The sequence below is a fragment of the Solanum lycopersicum genome, chromosome 10 (genome assembly GCF_036512215.1).
Source record: "Solanum lycopersicum chromosome 10, SLM_r2.1".
Lineage (NCBI taxonomy): Eukaryota > Viridiplantae > Streptophyta > Magnoliopsida > Solanales > Solanaceae > Solanum > Solanum lycopersicum.
This window is the reverse complement of record NC_090809.1, coordinates 24404946-24417505: the sequence shown is the minus strand read 5'-3', so window position 1 is coordinate 24417505 and position 12560 is coordinate 24404946. Positions and strand designations below refer to the sequence as shown.

Below are 12560 nucleotides of genomic sequence, written 5' to 3'. Positions count from 1 at the left end.
AAGAAGAGGAGAAGTCGACCGCTTCTCCCAAAAACAAGAAGGAGTGTTCTTCAAAGTTCAATCCCAAAATCCAAAGGATTTCTCTTTTTGTCACCACATATGTGAGGTTTCACTAGTGTGTTCGTTTCACCCTATATGTCCTTAAAATTTAGCCAGTTCTTCAATTTCTCATAAACAATTCAGACTAGGGTTTCTAGATTTTGAAGATTTACTGTGATTTTAGTTGTTATAGTTTATATGATCTAAATAACATGATTCATGGTGATTTACTTTAATTTGCATGTATAGAATTAAGAACACTAGGTTTTATCAACTATCAACTCATTAATTATACTTGCTGAAGATATTGGTAAGAAAATAATGCTTTAGAAATTGAATGCCATAACTTTTAGTATAATGATGTACATTCCAAGATAGCATGTCAGCATTTTGAGCTACTCAGTATTTCAATGCATTTTAAGTTTACATTCACTTGGTAATAAACTTAGTACTAAGTTGGACTAGGGTTCAGGAAACCTTTACAGTCCTAGAACTATGCGCCAACATAGGTTTGAAAGTCCCATTTATTGGGCACCAATTTTAGTCATGACGCCACAGTCATGCCTTTATACCCCTATTAAGGTATATTGGGTCCTGTCGATGGGGCATATACATTAGACTCCATATTTAACTCATGTGATTTATGTCGATTAATACTATCTCCCGCAGTCATACTCCTATTTCATTGACCATGTTATCAACATTCACTTCAAGAATTATTTTTCAGAATTTTTATCAGACACAAGATTAAATGGGAAGCAATGAACCTAAAACTTGATTAAAAAAATCACTTTACTAATTTATGCATTCTTAATTTGTACATTGCTAATTCATGCGTTACTAATCTCTAATTCATCAGTGTTTGTACAAATGCTCCTTTTAAGTGTTGAAAAACACTTGTCCAAACTCATATTGGAATGATCATGTGACATATTCTCTTGGGAAATTTGAGATTAATTAGAATTGTGTTGTACTTTGTACCCCTTGTTTAGAGTGAAATTGATCTCGTCCGCATGTGGACTAGGTCACACAAATTGAACTACGTTAAATTTGTTCCATCATTATTTGTTTTACTTTCATTATTATCATTTTACTATCCCTCCCCTATCCCCCTGCGTCATGCTTTAGGTGACATCCTTTCCTTTTTATTTCATTCCCAACTAAATATCACCTTACTATACCTACAAATAATTTAACATCCAAATTCTTCTTTTAGATTTAATGAAATAATTTACAACCACAAAAATATTTATGGCTTGTTTTAGAAAAAAAGTTTCAACAGTTTTTTTGAAACACCTATAATGCTCCTTACAATCTTGACTCCATACCCAAGGGACGCAAATTCAAGACATATGGTTAAGCACTAAGGAGTATTTATCACTCTATCAAAACCCATTGTGGTACACTATCCTTATAATGACATGAATGGGGGGGGTGGATATTAGTTTAAAAACAGAATAAAAAAAGTAAGGCAAACAAATTATAACAAAACATAATTTAATTAGTAATAAAAAAGAAACATGGGTTATCCATAGAAATGGTTGTAAATATTTTGGATAAAACATGATTTTTATACCTGATTAAATATTTCATTGTCTTCAAATCAAATGCTCCAGAAAAGGATAACCAAAATCAATTATTTTGATAAGAAAAATACAAATTCTCCAACAAACCTGCATAGGTCCACTGCCTCTGTTTCACAAATATGTGCTTCTAGGTGATTTATTTTCTTTCATTACAGGAAAAGTTTGGAACTGTATAAATTAAAGACATCTCTGTCATATTAAGAATACAATATAATCCACAATGTAGATGTTTAGAGAGCTTTGTTTATAGAGATTTTTATTCTCTGTACAATTTTAATATTTTTTCTTTTATATTAGTTTTCATATAACAAATATTATATTTTAAGTATAAGTTTTCTCATCTAATTTATCATGATCTTGATTTGCAGTTGTATGCTTTCACATGCCACGACCCAGACAATCGTAATTAGCACCTAAACAACCCTCAAGTGGGAGAACTGTTACTACATTCAATTAACCAAATAAATAAAATGAAAATGTTTAAAGATATAGAAGCAAATTTAAATGTCTAAAGAAAAAAAATGGACTTCTCACGAACTCCAATGTCTTACAAAAGATTATGTAATAAAGTCTAGAACTTGAAAGTTGATGTTCTAAAAATCTAACAAGGAACCATAAATCTAAAGGAAATGTGTACAACCTAATTAAACATAATAAATCCGAAGCATTAGTCTAATTCTGTAGATGTGGACATAAACACAAAAGAACTCATGGCAAACAAGAAGAACTGGCTCACTCTTGAATTTGAGTCGATCATTTGTATTCTAAAAGGGGTATGCTGGTAGCCACCTGAAGGTGCCTATACTTAAAAAAGAAAGAGAAAGTGCAATATAGTACATAACCACAAGGTACTGGTAGGATCAAATGACTATCCCAATTGGTGAAACAAAAATAAGTCATTAGAACAACAATAAATATGCAGAGACCAAACAAATACAATATCAACTATCACAATCTCAAAGATATATAGTTATGGAAAATCATTGGTCCTCTCACGTAACGCATACCCAAACTATTAGTGTATCGGTACATGGTATCGGATCCAAGTTAGTGTGCCTGACATGACACCCGATCTCATATATGCACTAGAACGTGGTACAGAATCCATGTTATTGTGTCAAAACATAACACCCAATGCAAGTGAGTATGTTGGAATGTAATACCTAATTCATTAAACAAGACAATCACAATAACAATGTACATTCTCATAATCATAAAATCAAGTCATGCTTTATGGCATACAATTTTTTAATCATCCTCATTTACCATTGGTTTGAACAATAATGCAACATTCACATACATAGATACATTACAATGAAGTAGTTACCAACATACATACAGTAACATGAAATCAAAACTGTACCCTACCTCAAACTAAGGTTCGACCCCCTAAGATCTTGATTCTTTCCTTTTTGGATTCAGTCCGTTGTTTTGCTCTACAAATAATTAATTTCACATGAGGATTAATTAACATGACCTAATTACAAGGAATATAATCAATAATAACAACCCTAGATCAAAATCTTGATCTTCATACCCAAATGAGGGTTTTTTCTACAATAAATTCCAGATTAAAACTGTTTCCATCAATAATTACTCAAGAAACTAAGTTCTACGGATTGGAAAATAAATTTAGGGAGTTAAAACCTTTCCTTTGGTGATAGTAGAGGTGGAAAACCTTCAAAAAATACCTATGGGTCGTTACTAAGCTCTCAGTGTTGAATATTGTTGAATAAAACATTTTTGGAGTTTATTTGTGACTTAAGTCACAACTAGGCCACCACAACGAACCTCATCCCGCTATAGTGGCCTCCCCTTGGTAGGAATAATCCCTCCATGTTGGCTTACACGGAACCAGTGAGTCAATTTAAGAGCTCCAAACCCCCATTTCACAACACACCTTCACCCATGAAACAGAGACAATAGTCGTTCATGCTAAGATCAGTTTCAAGAGTTCTTCTCACCAAAATTTGTTTTAGTAAAGCCACACAAGTTTCTTATCTCTCTAATTATCAAATTCATAATCAGATCTCTCATTTGTTGCTGGATTTCTCTAGACCCCGATGACTCTGATTTCTTCTAAATTTTGACTAGGTTGGAAAATTCCAAATTACTATAGAAAAGTTTTCTTCAACATACTTTTTCCCCGTTGGATTTTCAATAACAAGGAATTGGCCATTACAATAGATACAAATTTACCCATCATTTTACTTTGGGTGACAAACTAGAAAAATGGGATAAAGTAGTAGAACATGAATTGGCAAATAACTAGGATACTTGTATTGCATGTCCTTCTCGGTTTACTAGTAGCTTCCACAATTAGATGATGCTTTCATTGAAATTCCATAGAATTAATCTCTTTGGTCTTTAACTTCCGGTCATCACCAATAAAAAATCGCATCTTTTGCTCCTCATATTGGAGTCTTTGTCTAACAATAGTGAATCCCACATACGATGTAATCCCCATCACCATGATATCTTTTCAACATGGACACATGAAATACCAGATGAACTCCTATAGATTAGGAGGTAAGACCAATCTATAAGCCACAAGTCCTAAACTGTCAAGAACCTCAAAGTGAACAGTGTATTGCGGACATGGCTTGACCTTTTCTCTAAATATGATCACCCCTTTCATGGGTGAAACTTTAAGAAGAACTTCCTCACAAGTTTGTAATGACATATCTATTTCCTTATGGTCTACAATTTTTTTCTATCTACTTTAGGCTGCTAAAAGCTTAGCTTAAATACTCCTCACTTTATCACAAGCATCCTTCACTAATCGACCCTCAAAGGTTTCACGTCTCGAGCCCTAAACCAACCTATGGGTGGTTTGCGTCCCTTCCCATAGAGTGCCTCAAATGGTGTCATATCAATATTGGAATGATAGCTGTTATTATAGGCAAACTCACACAACGAACCTATCCCAATTCCCTTCAAAGTCAATCACACATTCCCTTAACATGTCATCTAACACTTAGATTGTCATTTCTAGCTGCTCGTCCATCTGCGGATGGAAAGTTGTACCAAAAGTGATTGTGTACCACATTAATCATGTAAATTCCTATAACATCTTTTAACTTGTAATAGCCAAGAATAAGCTAATAAATTAAAATTTATCACTCTTGGAAATAAAAGGGAAGTTCTAAAAAATTTCCTAAGTGTAAGAATTGAGTTTTGGTCATTTTTAAATGACCATAACTTCTAGCTCGTGATTAATTAGAGTTAGTTCTTGATATGTTTGGAATGATCTTTCTAACTCCGTCAATTTTACACCTTTTTGATAATGTATGAGTGAGATATACCTATAAGAAGTTCGGATGTCGTATTGAGTTAGGTCCCAATTCGGATTTTGGTAAGGGTAAACTTGTCATTTCACCCAACTATTTCCTAAGTTATTTTAAAGATTTATTAGGTGTAAAGACAAGCCTTCAGTCAGTGTTAGAAAAGTTATTGATGTTTAGGGCTTCTGAGAAAAGAGAAGAGAAGAAGGAGAAGGGAGATAGGTCAAGAATTCATCAAGAATGACAAGATTGTCAAGTTGAATTCTTCAAGGGTGATCCCTATAAAGGAATGTGAGATCTTTTTGTGTTGGGTCAGTTCACCCACACACCATTTGTTTAATTAAGCAAATTTTGAGTAGACTGAATGATTTACATAGAAGTTATTGAAGAACAATGGTTGAATTTTTGTTTGTCGAGTTGTTGTATAATTTTGGTATACTAGATTTGTGTTTTTAGGTTGTTTTTCGAGCCTAATATATTGGGTATTGAGTTAATTATTTATCCTAAATGATTGGGGTAAGATCTATGGAAGTTTATAGGGCTTAGCGATGGAAAGCACAGAATAAAGTTGAAATTCCCGTTAGACAGAACCTGTGCACCGCGCCAACAAGAACCCCTTAGGATAGTCTCTGTCTGTCGAACTCTAGCAAGCCATGCCAGCCAGAGCCCCACAGGAAAGACTCTGTCAGTCACGCTCTGTCACTTCATGCCTCTCAAAGATCCAAGGATGCCTGGAGACCCCATTCTTCCCCCATCTTTTCATAATAGTTTCCAAGTGATGTACCAACATTTTTTTGTTTATTCCAACACTCTAAGGTACATCTAAAAATCATGGAATCATCCATATGCACGACATCATAAAGCTTGAATCCATAATACAGTTCATGGAAAGTTAAGATAAATGTCAAGGAAGTTAAAAAGTCAAGTCTAAAACTAACAAGTATGTTAAAGTAATGTTCTTAAAGGTTTTTAAGAGTCTTATTTAAAAATTTTATTTTAGTTATAAGAGTCAAGTTTCAAGGTAAGTAAAGAGTAAGTTGAAGTTCTTTTTTACAAAGGTATAAGAAGACTAAGTATTTCCAAAGAGACTTAAAATGTTTTAACATTTAACTAGTAAGGGAACTTGGATTTCCGAGGAGACTTAGGGAAAGTTTTAAGGAAAAAACTATAGCTTTCTAAATGAAGCAAAACTATGATTTCCAAGATAGCCTTGATATAAGTATTTTGATAAATAATCTCAAAACCTCAGAATAAGTACGTTTTTAAAACATAAGAGCCTATTTTTGGGAGTAGTATTGAGCACCGATATAGGGTAGAGTTGAAAGAACTCACATCCCCATAAACCATGTAGCCACCATGGATAGAAAATGTTCATACTTTTTAGATGAACCCTTTTCATAGTAGACTAGTGGATCCATTATGCAGTCTAGGTCTTATAAATTTGGCTGGGTATAAGAATGCGCTGGCAGCGTAAGATAGATTGGTGTATCATCACTGTTGCTCTAAAGTAATGCTTGTTTGTTAGAGAAACTCCCACAGAAGTTATTGTATTCTTATATACATCAGTTTGATTGTACTTTTACATACATACCAAAGTTAATTGTATCTTGCATAGATCAGTGTTAACAATATTTTTTAGACAATTTTCTGTATATTGCAATTACATTATATTGAATGATTTAAGTTATTCGTGAGTTGAGTAGAGTAAGGTAAGTATTCTTTCTTAATTTTTTCAAACTTAAGCATTGTTGGCATTCCAACTTACATACTCGTACATTAAATATACTGATTTCTAGTTGGCCTCCATCATATTATGATGTAGACGTATATAACTAGGATAAGCATTTGCCATACAATTGATCCTGTGAGCAGCTCAGAGTTTGTTGGTGAGTGATGTTGGGCGTATTCGTATGCCCATAATGCTAATTATACCCATGTTTATGCTTAGTTTGAAGTTGATAAATTCTATGTTTAACAGACGTATTGAGTCAATTATGTATTTCTCAGCTAAAAAAATGATTAGTTATGTAGGTAGGCTATGCGAAAGAAATATGAAAGAAAATGAGAAAAGTAAGCAATATGGTGATTTAAGGATGAAATTGAGCGGGATTAAGTTTATGAAATGCCTCAAAGGCATATGCATGTTGTCCCTGCGTCGCACAGAAGGAAGACATGAATTAGTTTTTAGTGAAAACACCTTGTAAAGCTTCCGCGTTGTGTAGAAGGTTTCACTGATAAGAACCGAGAATTGACTGTGGATTTGCATCGCGCGCCTGAAGCCCAGAATTGGTCACTTCGACTTTTGTATAAATAAGTTTCTATTTTAGTTTTATATTTATTCTTTTTCTAATTTTCGATGCCAAGCGGGAAGAAGTACTTGTTGATGTTTGGTTAAATTCTCTCTCTTTAACTTTCAATCATGTTGAAATGATCTATATGCATTGTAAGATTGATTCGATGATTATAAGAGGCTAAAAACCCCAGTTGTGGGGATATGGCTATAGAATTAATGGAATTTGTTCAATTTTTTAAGGGTTTTATATTCATGGGTGATCACCATATAAATTAATGTATTGTCTGAATTGAAATCATGAGAGGAATAAGAGGATAGAACGTAGAACATAAGAAGTTGGGTAACTCTAAATAGCTAGGGTTGATTCAGTTATAGGATAGAGACATACCTATAAACCTTGCGTGGCTCACTATATAGTAAGATAACTTTATGCTCGTATTTTAATTTTTCTATCCCCACTATATGCTGTACTTAAGGTGTTATTATCATATGCAATTAGAGGTCGATAGACCATGATCGTGCATCTAACCCTATGATTCATCAATGAGATTATTTCAATTAAACCTTTATCAAATGATACGTATTACTTGATTCCTGGAAAAAGCTAGACTCCTAGATCTTTTCTTTGTCATTTTTTAAAACTTAAGGAATTAATTCCTAGTAGTTACATTTTAGTTTACCTAGAAATAAATAGTCAATAACTTTACAAAATTTTGAAATTAAACTTGTGTTGAGTTACGATTTGGAAAAATTTATTGAGTCTAGTCTTAAGTCCATGTGGGTGCGATATACGACTCTCTACAAGAGTCACATTATTGCTTGTACAATAATGTGCACTTGCGTATGCAATTTGACCGCAACAAGTTTTTGGCGCTTCTGCCATGGACTTTAATAATTAGAACATATTTGATTTTTTAGCTCTGAAGTTAAACACAAGTGTTGACATTTTTATCTTAGCATTTCATTATTGCAGGTTGCTTAATAATCAAAACTGGATGATGATCGAGAATTGTTTTCGACTCTTTCAGAACCTGAAAGATTCATACATAGGAAACTAAGGCAAGTAGAATATTCAATTCATTTGCACATTGGGGAATTATCGTCTCCAATTAATAAAACTGAGGAACAAGAGTTAACACCTAAGACAATGGCGGCTAGTGAGATAAGAGTTTGAGATGTGGCAATCCCACAACCCACCAATGTTAGTTCATTCATTTAGAAACCTGAGGCTGATAAGAGATTTGAACTGAAATAGAGATGAGGATCCTACAGTTCGCATTCAGAATTTTCTGGAGATCAGTGATACTTACACTCCAACTGGAGTAAATAAACATTATATGATGCTCACATTATTTCCCTTTTGTCCATTAGGGTAAGAAAAAAGATGGTTAAATTAAGACCCCGCAAACTCAATCACTACTTGAAATGATAGCACATAAATTCCTCATTAGATTCTTTCCATCTAAGAAGAATTCCAAATTGAGGAGTGACATTTTATGTCTTAGGCAGAAAGGTGGTGAGAACTTGTATCAATCTTGGGACAGATTTAAAATCGATGTTTATGAGATGTCTTCATCATCATCAACCTAATGAGGTGCTTGTCCATACTTTCATTGAAGGGTTAAAGCCTAACACCAAGATTTTGCTTGATTGAGATACAAGTGGACAATCCTTAGAGAAGACTTATGAGCATTTATACACCTCGATGAATCACATTTGTCAAGGTAATCTAGAGTGCAATGGAAGTAGACTAAAACTGGTGGTGTATAAAATCGCAGGTGTACTATCGATTGATGCAATAACTACTTAAACTACATAGATCTCAACCATGGAGAGTATGATGAATACATATTTCAGTAACATGGGTTTGGGACAACAGACATCTCAAGTTAATGAAGTCCAACAATAGCAAGCTTGCTGCAAGATTTGCAATGGAAGTGCTCACAGTGCAGAGATGTGTGGTAGAAACTCATACTTTGTAAATTTTATTGGTAATTCTCAGAGAGTAGGAGTCCAAATGAATTATGGAAATTCTTAAAACCCAAGTTGGTGAAACCATCCAAAAGGTTCTAAGGGTGGAGATCAGAATCAAGTCCAAGGATAGAATGAGTTTAGACCTCTGGGTAATACACAAGGTTACCAAGGACAGATGTTAAAGGAGAAACCTAAACCTCAATCTGGGAACATGAGTGTTGAAGAGATGTTAATGAAAATTATGGAAGATCAAGCTCAGCTGGCTGCAGCTGTGGGAAATAACAAGTTAGCTACTAAGAAATTAGCGAAAAAATTTGGGCAACTTTCAAGTTTTCAAAATTCTAGACTAAAGGAGGTTTACCTGGAAATAGTGATCAAAAGCCAAAATAGGTAAATGATTCTTAAGAAAAACATTACCAAAGCAGTAAGAAAAGAATTTGATCCTAAAGAAAATGAAGTAGTTGCAGTCGCTGAAAAGGTGCAACCAGAAGTAAGACCACCTCCACCATTTCGTCAGAAGTTTAATAAAAAGAGGATGAATGCTTTGGTAAGTTTCTTTCTTTGTTGAAATAAGTCCATCTTAAATTTCCTTTGGTAGATGTTTTTCAGGGTATACCTAGGTATGCAAAGTATGTTAAAGAGATTGCGGCAAATAAAAGAAGGATGATAGAATATGAGACAATTGCACTTACTAAAGAGTGTAGTTCAAGGATTTAGAATAGGCTACCCATTAAACTTAAATATCCAAGTATCTTTACTGTAAATATTACTATGGGTCAGAGGATCCATGCATGAGGGTTTTGTGATTTGGGGGAAAAAATAAACTTGATTCTAACCTCGGTGTACAAGAAACTGAGGTTGGGTAGTCCTAAGCAAACCACCATAATTTTGCAATTGTATGATACATTTGTAGCCAGACATGAGGGGGTAGTAGAAGATGTGCTAGTGCAAGTGGGATATCTAATATTCACTATGAATTTTGTAGTACTGAACTTTGAGCCTGATCCCAAGGTTCGATTCATATTAGGGCGACCTTTCTTAGATATTGGGAGGGCAATGATTGATGTAGTAGCTGAAGAACTCACTATGAGAGTTCATGATAAGGTATAGGTTTTCAACGTGTACAAAGCCTTGAAAATACAACCGGTATATGAGGAGTTGTCTCCCATCACGATGGTAAACCTTTGAGGCAAGTGCTAAGCATGTTTTAGCTAAGGAACCTCTGTAGAGAGTGTTGAGATTATGGAGATGTTGAGGCACATATAATTGAGCAAATATTAGATGTGGCACTAATTGTGGAATCTGGAGAAAGATATTAGCCATTAAACATGGTTATAGGACCTCCATCTAAGCCCTTTATTGAGGAAGCTCCCAAGCTGGAGTTGAAAGATCTTCCAGCACATCTCAAGTATGCATTGATAAGTGAAGATAACACTTCAGCGATTATTTTATTTGCATCTTTATTGAAAGAAAATGTGGAAGTAGTATTGTTAATATTGAATAAAAGGAAAGCAGCATTAGGTTTGGAGATGTCCGAAAGCCATGGTATAAGCCCAAATTTGTGTATGCACAAAATATACATGGAGTAAGGGTACAAGGAAAGTGCACAGCATCAACTAAGAATCAATCCTCTAATGAAAGATATGGTACGAAAAGAAGTGACCAAGTGGTTAGATACAGGGATAGTATACCCAATATCGGACAGTAAATGGGTAAGTCCAGTGCACTGTGTGCCCAAGAAGGGTGGGGCGATAATAATAACCAACAAGAAGAATGAATTGATCCCAACGAGACTATAAATAGGTGGAGGATATGCATGGATTATAGGAAACTAAAAGAAGTCACTAGAAAGGATTTCTATGTGGTACCCTTCATTGATCAAAAGTTTGATAGATTCGCTGGCTAAGAAACTTATTGTTTTCTTTACAGTTATTCAAGGTATAACCAGATTTTTACTGCATCAAAGGACAAGAGAAGACAACATTCGAATATTCATACGGTACTTATGCATTCAAACGCATGCCCTTTGGTTTGTGAAATGCCCCAACTACTTTTCAGAGTGCATGATGGCATGGTATGGTAAAAGATTTTGTGGAATTTTTTATGGATGAATTCTAAGTGTTTGGTGAATCTTTTGAGTTATGCTTGATAAATCTCAACAGAGTCTTAGCGATATGTGAGGAACAAACTTGGTGTTTAATTGGAAAAAGTGTAACTTCTTGGTGAGAGAAACAATTGTGTTGGGACACAAGGTATCCATGATGGGACTGGAGCTGGATAAGCCCAAGATTGAAGTTATTGAGAAGTTACCACCCCTAATATCTGTAAAATTATTTAAAAGTTTTCTTGGCCATGTTGCCTTCTGCAGGAGGTTCATTGAAGACTTCTCTAAAACTGCGAGACCCATGTGCACCATATTAGAGAAAGAATGGACATTCATACTTCATAGGAAGTGTTTGGAGGCATTTTAAACATTGAATCAAAAGGTGATTGAATCTCCTATCCTCATTGCACAAGTTTTAGAGCCTCATTTGATCTTATGTGTAATGCTAGGGATATTGCGGTTGGAGCGGTGTTGGGGAAGAGAAAGAACAAGGTGTTTCATTCCATATAATATGGGAGTAAAACACTAGATGCAAGACAAGCAAATTATAGTGTGGCTGAAAAGAAGATGTTGGGCTTCATATATGCATTTGACTAATTCAGATCATATTCTAGTGGGAACAACGGTCATAGTCCACACTGATCATTCAGCAATCAAATACCTCTTTGACAAGAATTATGCAAAATCTAGATTGATATGGTGGATCTTTCTTTTGCAAGAGTTGGATCTGCAAATCATAGGTAGGAAGGGGACGGAAAATCAAATATTTGATCATCTCTAAAGATTAGAAGATTCATATCATGTAGAAAATGAAGGTCAGATTCATGAAGAATTCCTTGATGGAACACTTGTTGGCGTTGGATGTTGCAAAGGTACCTTGGTATACTGATATTGTAAACTATTTGGTGAGTTGACTATCCCAACCTTGGGAATCAACACACCTGAAACAGAGGTTAAGGTATGATGCTCGAATTTATATATGGGATGAATCGTATTGTTTTAGCACGGATCAAATCAAATGATGAGGAGGTGCATAGTTGAACATGAGGCATCACAAGTACTACAGAGCTGCCACATCTCACCACATGGTGCACATCATGAGGTGAAAGAACAACACATAACGTACTCCAATCTGGATTCTTTTGTCCTTCTTTGTTTAAAGATATTGTGTTTTTTGTTGAAGAGTATGATTAGTGTCAACAAATGGGCAATATTTCAAGGAAGCATGAGATGTTGTTGAATAAAATTCAGGAGGTGGATAACTTCGATGTATGGGGGAT

At 34.6% G+C, this 12560-nt stretch overlaps 1 non-coding gene across 1 annotated transcript; it reads right to left on the bottom strand.

Moving 5' to 3' along the window:
• Window positions 1-8678: 8678 nt before the first annotated feature.
• Window positions 8679-8786, bottom strand: LOC112940217 (small nucleolar RNA R71). The gene has a single exon (XR_003244182.1). It is a non-coding gene; the product is annotated as a small nucleolar RNA R71 (small nucleolar RNA).
• Window positions 8787-12560: the final 3774 nt, after the last annotated feature.